Here is a 15,050-nt window from a genome sequence, read left to right on the forward strand (position 1 = left end):
ATTATAAGAAAATGACAAAGTATCCAAAAATAACGCAAAATTCATATATTATTATAGTTTTTTCGCAAAATTTATAAAACTAATTATTTAAACCGTTTGGAAAATTTAAGAAGCTCGAGAACTAATTCATACCGAGGAGGGTCAAAATTGGGTGTCAATAGTCATGTAAACCCCTACTTTCCTGTCCACAATTAATTGTCATGGTTCTCTTTCAGAATCAAACTATAGGAACTTTGACCAACATTTTACGATGCATACTTTCATCAGATTGATATACAAAAATTTGCAATTTATAGTACTTTTCGTATAATTTTTGAATATCTATTTTTTTTTTTAAAAAAATATAGAATTAACGTAATCTAATTTAATTTTAAAAATTAGTCAAAATGACTTTTAAAAATTGCAACATAACAAATAAAAGTAGACAGAAAGTACATACATAGCACTAATAAAATATAGCAAGTAGAAGTAGTAGGAGAAAGACTCCAATACATATATCTTCAAATGTGTTGTGAGCACTCGATCCTTAGCTACGATATCGATCGTAAGTCAAGAGTACCTTAAAGGATAATGATGACCCAAAACCTGTGTTGTTGTCTTTCAAAGAATTCAAAAAATCGCCCGATGCTGATTAGCTAGTCAATAGCTTACTAAGGCTATGATCATTAGCCGGTTCGAGGATGGTCAATCACACGGGCTCAGACTCCTATGGGAGGTGAATGTCTGTATAAACATGGGAATTAAACTATTATATCACTACAACAAAAATAACTTTTAGCGGCATTAAATATTGACACTAATAAAGAGTGTTAAAGTCTTTACCGGTATTAGTTAAGTGCTATTAGAATCAATGTCGCTGAAGGCTTTAGGGACATATACAAAGAGTGACAATTGCCGCTAAAAATATATATTTAGCGACAATTAAGAATTAAATGCCGCTAATAGTCATTTTTGTTGTAGTGTATATAGGTTAGTATAACCTATAAGAAAGATCCACAATAGCCATAAAGTACTCATGAGACCAGTGAAGGTATGTTGTTAGTGGTGTCAGTCAATATTTCTAGTACGCGCGGTGTGAAGCTAGGCGCTAGCTGCCACGCAATTAGGACATATTTTTTACCTGGATTTTCAAAAAAAAATTCACTTTTTATGAAATAATAACACATTCTAAGATGAAACCATATATTAGAATTAGGACAATATTCTAATACTTTTGTGCTTCACATGTTTGACATACATACCTTTGGTTCATATGTATACATCGATAAAGGAAATCAATCGTACATATATCGCTGCCATTTTCACAATATGCTAAACAAACATTCTTATTTTTCAATATGTAAGGTCAATGCCTTTTTCAAGATTAGGCATGATTTTGACTGTTCTAAGGTCAAATAACAAACTTTTTCACTTCATAATAAGATTGAATATGTTTGTGTTTATGTAATTATTTCCAAGAAGCTATTGATGAGTGTGTGATTTTATTTATATATATAATCTCACATAGTTTCACATTTTTTGTAAGCGTTGTTACATTTAAATAAAACAAGTACTCAAGAATTAAATTAGTAGGTTAATCTAATTTGATTGTTTATTTAATAAGTTCAGTTCAATTTTATTGGATTTGCTAGTTTAATTAATTTGGGTCACGAATAATGAACTAATGTTATTGGTTTCAAGATGTCATGATCTTTCTATGGGTCCAAATGTGTGACACACGTCTAAGCGCAGGCGTGTCATGCTAAGTCAAATAAAAGCGTCATGCCACATATCAAAATGTCTAGTTAGAATCAAACTTCAAATGAAAATACGTTACAAATATGTACAAGTGATATGTTTTGACGAATCAAATGTCGTCATGTCAATTCTAATCTAATTGGGCAAAAGGAATTTGTCTTTGCCGCAACTCTTTTATTCTACAACTATATAAGTATCGTTTTCATAATTAAAAAAAAGGGTCTGATATTGATAAGAAGAAGCAAGAACTCTCATGAAAAAAGTGTTGGGTTTTAGCAAGTGTGAATGGGAAAAGAAAAGAGAGAATATGAAAAGTGAGGGAACTACTTTGTAGGGAAAATGAAAAGTCATTTGCAAAATGCAAATGAAAAGTCATTTCTCCCATATCGGCAAAAGAAATGGAAATTGTTGTCCTTATAGAAGGAAACACTTCCATTACTTCTTAAAAGAGATAAGAAGAAGATGCCCCCTCGCGCCGTCGTCGTCGTCGCTCGCTCGGCTTTGGCTTTGGATTTAACAGACACATTTTTTCAAAAAGTTGTTATTTTTTCCAAAAGACACAACTTTCTGCATAAAATGGGTCTGAACAGATTTCACTGAACAGACATGTTCTTTGCTGAAAATGGCTATAAAAGGAAGTCATTTTTTGATTTTTCAAACACTGAAAAATTTTCTTTCTCTACATTTATTTTTCTCTCAAATAAAAACAAAGTGTCGAACGACTGAGTCATTGTGACTTGTTGCTGTTCTTAAGTTCACTGAAGTTAAAGAAATTTGAGGTACCGCTGTTTCTTTAACAGGTTTAATCCATTTTATCTTAGGAGAAATTAATCCATAACCTTGGGTACAGTGAGGGGATTAAATTTCTTAAGGACACACAATAGTTTCTGTGGACTTGGATTATTTCTTGTATTTTATATTTTTTTTCTTCTTCATCTTATTTCTGTTTCCGTTTATTAACCTTATAAATACAGGTTATTGTAAGTATAACAATCTTAAGAAATTTAACAGTTTCGGTATTTGAGGTTTCTGGAGATTAAAACCTTTATAGTTTTCTACTCTGCTTGAATTTTTAAAATTTCATTCGATTAACGATTAAAAGAACATAAAAACTTTATCGTTAAATCAGAAACATTTTGTGTAAAGATTTGTTCTTTACTGTTAGTATTTCAAATACTTAATTTATCTTCCATTTGTGACAAAAAAAATGACTAATTCAAGTCAAACAAATGTTGGAACAGTAAGTGCTGCAACAACAACGGTTGCACATAATCGTTCAAATGTTGCCTTAGCACCGGCTGAGAAACCTGCAAAGTTTTCTGGAGTCGACTTTAAGAGATGGCAGCAAAAGATGTTCTTCTATCTCACTACGTTGAGTCTGCAGAAGTTCATCAATGAGAATGTTCCTGTTATGTCAAATGAAACTCCGACTAATGAACGATTCTTGGTAACAGAAGCATGGACACACTCAGATTTTTTGTGTAAAAATTATATTTTGAGTGGTCTGCAAGATGATCTGTACAATGTGTACAGCAGTGCCAAAACCTCAAAAGAACTCTGGGATGCTTTAGAAAAGAAGTACAAAACAGAAGATGCCGGAATGAAGAAATTCATTGTAGCAAAATTTCTGGACTATAAGATGATAGACAGTAAGACTGTCGTCACCCAAGTTCAAGAATTGCAGGTCATAATCCATGATCTCCTTGCTGAAGGTATAAATTTATTTAATGCCTATGTTAGAAATATTAAGTTTTTCCTTAATACTCACATAACCTTTAATGTAGGATTGATTGTGAATGATGCTTTTCAAGTGGCTGCAATTATTGAAAAGTTACCTCCATTGTGGAAGGACTTTAAAAACTACTTGAAACACAAACGCAAGGAGATGACTGTTCAAGATCTCATAGTAAGGTTGAGAATCGAAGAGGATAATAAGGCTGCAGAAAAGAGGTCACGTGGTAATTCAGCAATATCTGGAGTAAATTTTGTTGAAGAAGATTCCACAAAATTAAAGAAAAGAAAGAAAGCATTTGGTCCAAAAAGCAATCCTCCTAAGAAGAAATTCAATGGAAACTGCTTTAATTGTGGTAAACATGGTCATAGGGCTAATGAATGCCGGGGTCCTAAGAAGGAAAAGAAAAAGAAAGATCAAGCAAACTTGGCTAAATCCAAAGGAGAAATGGATGATCTCTGTGCAATGCTTTCAGAATGTAACTTGGTTGGAAATCCAAGAGAATGGTGGATAGATTCTGGTGCCTCATGCCATGTTTGTGCCAACAAAGAATTATTTTCATCATATACTCCAGCACTTACAGATGAAAAATTGTTTATGACAAACTCCGTTGTTGCAAAGGTGGAAGGAACTGGCAAAGTCCTATTAAAGATGACATCAGGCAAGGTGGTGACTTTGAATAGGGTCTCATATGTTCCAGAATTGAGAAAGAATTTAGTTTCAATTCCAGTTCTGACTAAGAATGGATTTAAATGTGTATTTGTTTTTGTTAAAGTAGTCGTAAGCAAAAATGATATGTATGTAGGAAAAGGCTACCTTAGTGATGGCCTTTTCAAACTCAATGTAATTGCAGTTGATATGAATAAAGATTTTGCTTCTTCTTACTTGCTGGAGTCTAAATGTTTATGGCATGAACGTTTGGGACACGTTAATAATAAAACCTTGCAAAAACTGATTAACTTAAAAATTTTGCCAAAATTTGAGTGCAATAAATCAAAATGTCAAATTTGTGTTGAATCTAAGTATGCTAAACATTCTTATAAATCTGTTGAAAGGAATTCAAATCCTTTAGAATTTATTCACACTGATATTTGTGACATGAAGTCAACACCATCATGTGGTGGGAAAAAGTATTTCATAACTTTTATTGACGATTGCACTAGATATTGTTATGTCTATTTGCTAAATAGTGAGGATGAAGCAATAGATGCATTTAAGCAATATAAAACTAAAGTTGAAAATCAGTTAGATAAAAAGATCAAAATGATCAGAAGTGATAGTGGTGGAGAATATGAATCTCCATTTGCAGAAATATGTTTAGAAAATGGAATAATCCATCAAACTACTGCTCCCTACACTCCTCAGTCTAATGGAATTGCAGAAAGAAAAAATCAAACTTTCCAAGAAATGATGAATGCATTACTTATAAGTTCAGGTTTACCACAGAACTTGTGGGGGGAAGCTATCCTTACAGCAAATCAGATACTTAATAGAGTTCCTCACTCAAAGACAAATGTAATTCCATATGAAAAATGGAAAGGTAGAAAACCCAATTTGAAATATTTCAAAGTGTGGGGGTGTCTAGACAAAGTCCAAGTTCCTATACCTAAGAGGGCAAAAATAGGACCTAAGACTGTGGATTGTGTATTCATTGGATATGCCACAAACAGTAAGGCATGTCGTTTTTTGGTTCATAAGTCCGAACATCCGGATATTCATGATAATACGGTAATGGAATCAGATAGTGCTAAATTTTTTGAACATATCTATCCGTATAAAACTAGACTTGAGTCATCTAGTGGGGGATCTAAACAACCCAGAGAAGAACCAAAAGAGAATGAACAAAATGAAGAAAGTCCAAGACGCAGTAAACGTCAAAAGACATCTACTTCATTTGGATCAGATTTTGTAACATTTCTTCTTGAAAGTGAGCCTCAAACATTCAAGGAAGCAATGTTGTCTAGCGACTCAACCTCTTGAAAGGAGGCTGTTAATAGTGAAATTGAATCAATCTTAAGCAATCATAATTGGGAGTTGGTTGATCTTCCTCCAGGGAACAAACCCTTGGGTTCAAAATGGATCTTTAAAAGGAAGATGAAAGATGATGGAACTATTGACAAATATAAAGCAATACTTGTTGTCAAAGATTTTAGACAAAAGAAGGTCTTGATTATTTTGACACATATTCGCCAGTGACTAGGATTACATCAATTCGGATGTTAATTGCACTAGCTGCAGTATACGGTCTTGAAATTCATCAAATGGATGTGAAAACAGCCTTCTTAAATGGAGAGCTTGAAGAGGAAATTCACATAGAACAACCTGAGGGTTTTGTAGTTCCTGTAAAGAAAAGAAAGTGTGCAAACTTATTAAGTCACTTTATGGGCTAAAACAAGCACCAAAACAATGGCATGCAAAGTTTGATCAAACCATGTTGTCAAATTAATTTAAGATCAATGAATGTGATAAATGTGTTTACATTAAAGATACTCCAAATCAGGAAGTTATTTTATGCCTATATGTAGATGATATGCTTATAATGAGCAAAGACATTGCTAATATAAAAGCTACAAAGCGTATGCTTGCTAGTAAGTTTGATATGAAAGATTTAGGAGTTGCTGATGTGATATTAGGAATTAAAATTCTTAAAACTCCTAACGGTCTAGCATTGTCTCAAACTCATTATATTCAAAAGATACTTGAAAAATTCAAATTTTTAAATTTTAAAAGGGCAAAGACTCCAATTGATGTAAATCTTCATCTTGCAAAGAATAAAGGCGAAAGTCAGTCTCAATTGGACTATGCTAGCGTATTGGGAAGCTTAATGTATGTCATGAATTGTACACGACCAGACATAGCTTGCACTATCAGTAAACTGAGTCGATATACAAGAAATCCTAATCATAATCATTGGTTGGCAATGAAGAGAGTTTTGGGATACTTAGATGACACTCAAAACTATGCTTTACAGTACAACAGATATCCAGCCGTTCTTGAAGGATATAGTGATGCAAATTGGATTACTGGGTCAACTGAAACAAAATCCACAAGTGGATACGTTTTTACTATTGGTGGAGGAGCAATATCTTGGAAATCATCCAAACAAACATGTATAGCTCGCTCTACAATGGAGTCTGAATTCATTGCTTTAGACAAGGCAGGTGAAGAAGCTGAATGGCTCCGGAATTTCTTAGAAGATATTCCATTTTGGCCCAAACCACTGGCCCCTATATGCATACATTGTGATAGTCAAGCTGCAATAGGAAGGGCTGGAAGCATTATGTATAACGGCAAGTCTCGTCACATAAGACGAAGACATAACTCTGTGAGACAACTACTCTCTAGTGGAATCATTACAATTGACTATGTGAAGTCAAAAGATAATGTGTCGGATCCACTTACAAAAGGCCTAAATAGAGAGGGAGTTGAGAAATCATCGATGGGAATGGGACTATGGCCGAGAACAAGTCACCATGGCGGTAACTCTACCTAGAAGACTGGAGATCCCAAGATCTAGGTTCAAGGAGATAAAACAAAGTCATTGATGACGGTTCAACATTGTCAAAGGAAAAAAAATTATTATTATTTTATGGTTCATTCTCATGATAAGACAATGTTTAGTAACTAGGATAAAGACATAAGGAATTTTTAATGGTTTCTAAGTTTGATACAGGAAATATCAAATGGTGTATCTATGGGATAACACATTTAGAAATCACCTATGTAAGTGTGAAGTGTAAGCCGCTTCAAGGAGAATCCGGTAAGGCCAGTTCTTTAAGCACTTACTATCCAAGATGTGTTCATGGCTGAAACGAACAAAACAATGAGAACTAAGAACAGTTCAAGGGTTGATTGTGTGACATATGTTGTCTAGGTATACACCAAAGCTCGAAGGCTCAAAGATATCAAATCTACCGATTGACCGAGTATATCCGATATATGTTCACTACGGAAAGTTTAAAGGGAAACCTACTTATCCAGATGCAATTAACCTTTACCTACAAGACACACAAGTTTTTTCATGCATATGTTTTAACAATAGCCTTCCCCATTCATGTGGGGGATTGTTGGGTTTTATTAAGTGTGAATGGGAAAAGAAAAGAGAGAATATGAAAAGTGAGGGAACTACTTTGGAGGGAAAATGAAAAGTCATTTGCAAAATGCAAATGAAAAGTCATTTCTGCTATATCGGCAAAAGAAATGGAAATTGTTGTCCTTATAGAAGGAAACACTTCCATTACTTCTTAAAAGAGATAAGAAGAAGATGCCCCCTCGCGCCGTCGTCGTCGTCGCTCGCTCGGCTCGGCTTTGGCTTTGGATTTAACAGACACATTTTTTCAAAAAGTTGTTATTTTTTCCAAAAGACACAACTTTCTGCATAAAATGGGTCTGAACAGATTTCACTGAACAGACATGTTCTTTGCTGAAAATGGCTATAAAAGGAAGTCAATTTTTGATTTTTCAAACACTGAAAATTTTTCTTTCTCTACATTTATTTTTCTCTCAAATAAAAAACAAAGTGTCGAACGACTGAGTCTGTGTGACTTGTTGCTGTTCTTAAGTTCACTGAAGTTAAAGAAATTTGAGGTACCGCTATTTCTTTAACAGGTTTAATCCGTTTTATCTTGGGAGAAATTAATCCATAACCTTGGGTACAGTGAGGGGATTAAATTTCTCAAGAACACACAGTAATTTCTGTGGACTCGGATTATTTCTTGTATTTTATATTTTTTTTCTGCTTCATCTTATTTCTGTTTCTGTTTATTAACCTTATAAATACAGGTTATTGTAAGTATAACAATCTTATAACAGAAAGGTCATTAATTTTCTCTATATTAGTCAAGATTAGAAGAACGATTATAGTTCCTAGTGTGGAATTTAAATTAATTATTTGTACAAATTCGTAGCAAAATAGTCTAGTCAAGTTCAAGACAAAAATTAATGAAGACCAAGCTACTCCACCCTTGAATCAAATCAAAAAAAATCAAAGTTTATCATAATTTATTTATATTGTTGTTGGAGGAATCAGAGGAATTTCCTAATTAACACTCATTATATTTGAAATCGAATATTATGACTATTGCCATAATTTTTCCACCTTGATGATTAATTTTATCGTCTACAAATTCTGATATGTCTAGCAAATCCTTCATCTCATCTCCACAAATCATAGTTGTAAATCTCAAGTCACAAAGATGAAAGCTCTATTTGTGGGTAATTCAAGTCTCATATTTGACTTTCATCCAGTCTATACTCCTAATAGCCTTGAAGCACGGTTATGTATAGATAATGAAATTTTATGGGACTCTACTAGATAATTTTAATTTCACATAAGGTTCTTGAAGACTACTGTATCGTGACTCTAACTCATGTCAGATATTATATTCCCTTAAAGAAGCATATCGAATATTCATAAACTCTTGGGATGTTTGTAACTTAACTAATCAATTATACCATACATTTTTTGGGTTCCTTTATAAATAGCTATATTGTTAAATTTCATGTAGACTAATTAGTTAGTACACGTAATCAGTTAGTTACACATTCTGTTATATTTTGTTAGGTGTATATAATAGTGTGTAGAAGGCTGTAGAAGGTTCTGGTATTCCACTTGTATTCATCATGCACCTCTATATATAAGAGGTAGTTTTGTACAGATAAGTGTTGTGGAGTAACTCAATAGTATCAGTTTCATTTTTCTCTATTTCATTCTCAATGTTCTTAGACAGTTAGAAACTCCATCAATGGAGTTTGGAACTTGTTAGTTCACTTTTTCACACACACATATATATATATATACACATTTATAAACAAAAACCAGAAGTTCCATTTCCACAATGTCAATCAAGCAACTATTTCCTTTGCTTCTCATCATGCAGCTGTCATGGTGTATACGGACCTCGAACCATGTCTTGGTTTTGTGCTAAATGTCAGCATGTTAGGGTGGGCTTAAATCTCTCCTTGTTGCTGCGGGTACCTGACCGTCAAAGCGCTTGCAAATGCATAAAGAGCAAATGCTAATTAATGGAGTTCAAATTGGCCCTGGAATATGTAAGTCTAATGTTCCTTACCAGATTAGTCCAAATGTTGATTGCTCAAACATCACATAAGACACATTTTCTATGAATTTATTTAGTGAGAATGGGATATTTATGTCCCTTTATTTCCAAGACACACTATTAAATAATATCACATTTTGTATGTTTTAGCATTTAGTCAAATTAGCATTTGAATGTTTTAATGGTGGAGGAGATGGATAATTAAGTGGTGTTTGAGGGTGGTTACCACCCAGTATGTCAATTAACAACGATTAGGTGGGTTACAAATATTACTCTGATGATTGAAAAGAGTCAATACTAATACTCTCATGCTGAGTCAGAATTAAAAGTTTGAGAGTACTACATCTTGGAATAGAGAAGAAAAATATTACAAATATATTTTTTTTTAAAAAAGAGAAACTTTTGTTTATATAGTGGTATTCGAATCCAAAACACTAGTTCGGAAAATATTTTCACGGTCCTTTCCTTATCATGAAGCCGTCAAGCTATTTTTTACGAGTTAATCATATCATATATCATATATTATTAAAAGTGAGAAAAAAAGTTAAAAGTTAAAATATCATTTTACTCCTATGCTAAATAAAAATATTATAAAATAGCTAATCAATTACATATTAAATAGTAATTATATAATATACATTCATGAAATAATATACATTCATCTTAATGCATTAAATGAATTACAAATTTAAATTAATTTTACACGTTGAAATATACACAAGCCCTAAATTTCAATAACCAATACCCCTCATTTTTCAGTTTAATTAATACTTAGAAATAAGTCAAACAATTACAACACCCAAAATTCTAATAACCTAAAACCCCTAATTTCTTTGCTTCAATAATAGAACATTTTCTAATAACTACCGCCTACTAAATTTTAATAACCAAACTCACATTTTTTGGCTATATTCTCAATTATTGCATACCCAATGGTAGTTACATATACATTTATGATGGTTATTACATACATATTTTTATTTTCTTCATGAAATATTTTTTAAGCTTATAAATTAACCCATCTGAATATTTTTTTCAATTTTTTTTGTACGTCCTGTATCATATATTTGTTATTTTTTAGTTTTGGTCTTATGAAACTTATATCCTTTCATTTATTTATTATTTTTCTCTGTTATTTGCTTTAAATATCCACATTTATTATACGTGTGTATATATATATATATACACGTATAGGCTATAATTCTCATACTTTTTGTATTTACGACCTCTAAATATTTAATTTAAGATTTTAATATAATTTTTGGTGTTTCTCCAATTTTATTTATATAAATATTTTTTTTTGAGATCCTTAGGTATCCTTTTTATTCTATAGTGAAAGTAGTGAAATATTTATATTATTTTTGTTCTATTAATTCGTTCTTTAGTTTGACTCGACAAAGAAGGATCTTGAATTTTGATTGGCTATGATAGAAGGAGTCGACAAGAAATCAAAAAAATTATGTACTATTTATGTATTCTGTTTACGGGTGTGTTTGGTATGAAGGAAAATGTTTTCCAAGGAAAATGTTTTCCTAGAAAATGTTTTCGTGGAAAACAAGTAGATTTTAGACTTATTTTCTCATGTTTGATTGGTGAGTAGAAAATATTTTCCGGAAATAATTTTTAGTGTTTGATTTATGAATGAAAAATATTTTTTGAGGAATATCTTTTATTTTTACTAGAATACAAAATAATTTATGAAATTGACAATATTTTTTAAAAACAATTTTTTTTTGTGGTGGTGGTGATAGGGGTGGGGTGGGGTGGGGTGGGGGAGGGGGTAGGAGTGAAAAAATAAAAATTTGTACTTGATAGTATTTTTAAAAAACAAAATTAATTTTTTGGGTGGTTGGGGTTGGGGGTGAGGGGGCTGGTAGGGGAGCTGGCCGGGGGATGGGGAGGTAGGATTTTAAAAATAAAAATTTGGAGTTGAAAATATTTTTAAAAAGCAAAATTAATTTTTTGGGGAGGGGGTGGTGTTGGGGGCGGGGGATCAGAGATCGGGTGAAAAAATAAAATTTTCAAATTGAAAATATTTTTTTTAAAGCTAATGTTTTTTCCAAAAAGAAAATGTAATTTGAAATTAGATGAGAGCTTTGGAAACTGTTTTCCTTAATTTTTGAAGGGAAGTCATTTTCCTTAATTTTGAGGAAAATGAGTTGATTTGGAAAAAACTTTTGCCCCAACCAAACATGAGAAAATTGAAAACATTTTCCAGAAAATGTTTTCCTTCATGCCAAATACACTCTACATCTATATTGTATGATGAAAGTCTTAAGAAAGATTGTATTTCTATCTATTAGACTTTTAAAATTTAATTTTCTATGAATTTTTGATTGATTAGTCATTTGTGGATTTATTGAAAGTTTGCTAATTACCAACAAAAGTTCAAAAACTCACAGTTGGTTGCTTAATAGAACTTGATTTAAACATTAAAATATGCTCCTTATTCAGTATTTTATTGTAACGACCTGGTTAGTCGTTTTGAGCAGCAGATTTTAATTCTGGAAAAACAGGCTGAGGCGACGGACCCCACGACGGACCGTCATGGGCACGACGGACCGTCGCAGGGTCTCGTTTCAAAACACTTAGAAAAACTGAAAATTGGGTACTGAAATCGACTCTCTGAACTTCGTAACGGAATGGCAGGACGGACCGTCACAGGTGTGACGGACCGTCACAGATTCTTCAGAGAAATTGAGTCTCTGAACTCTGTGACGGGCAACAGGACGGACCATCGCAGGCGCGACGGGCCGTCACAGACTGTGCAATCCCAGTCTAGGTCGGATTTCTTGATACGTTTTAAGGAACGTTTTTGACTATTCTTGCCTTAATTATAAATTTAGTCGGTTAATGTTAATAAGTCTAATTACTTGGGGGTTAAAAGAGGTAACCTTAAGTTAATTAGTGGGGCATTATTGCCCATCTTTTATTCTTAATTATATACTAATTAGGGTAAAAGAAAGAAGGTTGGAATAAGAAAAAGAAAAGAACAGAAAGAGAGAGAAGGGAATCGATAGAGAGAGAGACGATCGAGAAGGGGAAACACAAAGCTTTGGAGAAAATTTGCTTGCTTGATCACTAATCTTTGGTGGAGGTAGGTTATGGTTTTCATGCTATTCGTAGTAAACTCTTAATAGCGAATGATATGTGTTAGTAGTATTGTGAACCTTCTATATGCTTAATTGTATGCTTGCATGAATGATGTGATTATGTAATTATGTATAAATAAGCATGATGAAGCTATTAAATCCCAAATCTTGAAAAGAAACCCTAATCTACTTTGTTAATGATGATGCCTTGGTATAAAAGAAGGCTTGATGAATGAAAGTAGTGAGATTAGGGGATCGGGTGCCACGTTCTGGTACCAGGATAGTATATGAGGATCGGAGTGTCACGTTCCGACACAAGGATAGAATATGGATCGGGTGCCACGTTCCGGTACCAGGATAGAATATGGATCGGGTGTCACGTTCCGACACCAGGATAGAATATGGATCGGGTGCCACGTTTCGGTACCAGGATAGTATATGAGGATCGGAGTGTCACGTTCCGACACCAGGATAGTATATTGAGGAGCGGAGTGTCACGTACCGACACGAGGGGAATAAAGATAATAAATCTTGAAAGATGTTAATATATTCAATCTAATGGACCGAATTCCCAAATGAGTATGGTATTGAGGCTTGAGTCCTCATGTGTGAACTTGACGGTAATTGTTAATGATATAGTACTTGCTGTTGCTACATGTTGAGTATCATAGTTGATTTTATGATATTACTTGATATATATTGTTTCTATTTTGAGTTGGCCGATGATATCTACTCAGTACCCGTGTTTTGTACTGACCCCTACTTTTATGTTTTTCTTCTTGTTATTGTGGAGTGCAGCAAACGTGCCGTCATCTTCAACTCAACAGTAATTCTAGCCAGTCTTCGTCACACCGGATCTTCAGGGTGAGCTAACGCTTCTAGCTTGGACTGGATCTTCTCCTTCCTGTCTTGACGCCTTGAACTTCCGGCATGGACTAGCTTTTATTTGTTTTAGCTTTTTAGAATACTCTTAGTTTAGTACTTGATCATAGATGTTCTTGTGGTGATGACTTCCAGATTTTGGGAATAATAATAGTTATTGATTTTATTAATGAGCTAAGTCTTCCGCATTACTTTCTGTTGATATTATATTGAAATGTTAAGGTTTAGATTGGTTGGTTCGCTCACATAGGAGGGTAAGTGTGGGTGCCAGTCGCGGCCCAGATTTGGGTCGTGACAAACTTGGTATCAGAGCATTAGGTTCGTTGGTCTCATCACACAAGAACGAGTCTAGTAGAGTCTTAAGGAACGGTAGGGGGACGCCTTTACTTTTCTTTGAGAGGCTATAAGACTTTAGGAAAATTCCATTCCTTCTTTCTTTCTTTCGTGCTACTACTTGAATCCAATTGGTATCTAGGTGATACAAATTGGTATCTGACCATCTTCACTCTCTTTCGCAGATGGTTAGAACTAGAGCAACGACTACGCCAACACCAACACCAGCACCGGCGGGACAGGGTGCGTCTGAGCCAGCCACTGGGGCTGTAGCTCGAGGAAGAGCAGCGGCAAGAGGCTGTGGTAGAGGTTGTGGGAGGACGTCCTCTAGGGGAAGAGGACAAGCACCTAGCCCATCTGATACTAGGGCAGTGACTCCTCCACCGACTGAGGAAATAATAAGAGAAGGGGAGGATGGGGAAACTGAACAAGTGCAGAATGAGGGATTGCCACCCCAACCTACCCCAGAGATGATCAATCAGGTTCTCGTCTATCTCAGTGGGTTGTCTGATCAAGGTCAGGCACCTCCAGTGTTTTCTGCGCCAACACCTCCGGTTTCAAAAGTACAACATGCAGCCACTATGGCTCCTCGTATGGATGTCTCATTGGACATAGGCACATTTCTACGTCTGACTACTGGGCCTATAATGACAAATGATCAGCATGAACTTTTCAGTAAGTTCTTGAAATTGAAACCTCCGGTCTTCAAGGGTGCTGAATCGGAGGATGCTTATGATTTTCTGGTTGACTGTCACGAGCTACTACACAAGATGGGTATAGTAGAACGGTTTGGTGTGGAGTTTGTGACTTATCAGTTTCAAGGGAACGCCAAAATGTGGTGGCGTCACATATTGAGTGTCAACCAACAGAGGCACCACCTATGACTTGGGCCTCATTCTCTAGCTTGTTTATGGAGAAGTATATCCCCCGAACTTTGAGGGATAGGAAAAGGGATGAGTTCTTGAACCTAGAGCAAGGTAGGATGTCGGTCAATGCATATGAGGCTAAGTTTCGTGCATTATCCCGGTATGCCACCCAACTATGTTTCAGTCCACAAGAGCGGATTCGCCGTTTTGTGAAGGGGTTGAGATCAGAGTTGCGGATTTCAGCCTTACAGGTAGCGGCTACAGCGAAATCTTTTCAAGAAGTTGTAGACTTCGTAATAGAGGTAGAGGGAGTGAAGCCAGATGACTTCACCATGGCAACTACATCAAA

At 34.5% G+C, this 15,050-nt stretch overlaps 1 long non-coding RNA gene across 1 annotated transcript; it reads left to right on the forward strand.

Moving 5' to 3' along the window:
- Window positions 1-9,132: 9,132 nt before the first annotated feature.
- LOC138340705 (uncharacterized) lies at window positions 9,133-13,670 on the forward strand. The gene is made up of 2 exons (XR_011213441.1): window positions 9,133-9,520; window positions 13,419-13,670. It is a non-coding gene; the product is annotated as an uncharacterized lncRNA (long non-coding RNA).
- The last annotated feature ends 1,380 nt before the right edge of the window (window positions 13,671-15,050 follow it).

Source organism: Solanum lycopersicum, chromosome 12 (assembly GCF_036512215.1).
Source record: "Solanum lycopersicum chromosome 12, SLM_r2.1".
Classification (NCBI taxonomy): domain Eukaryota; kingdom Viridiplantae; phylum Streptophyta; class Magnoliopsida; order Solanales; family Solanaceae; genus Solanum; species Solanum lycopersicum.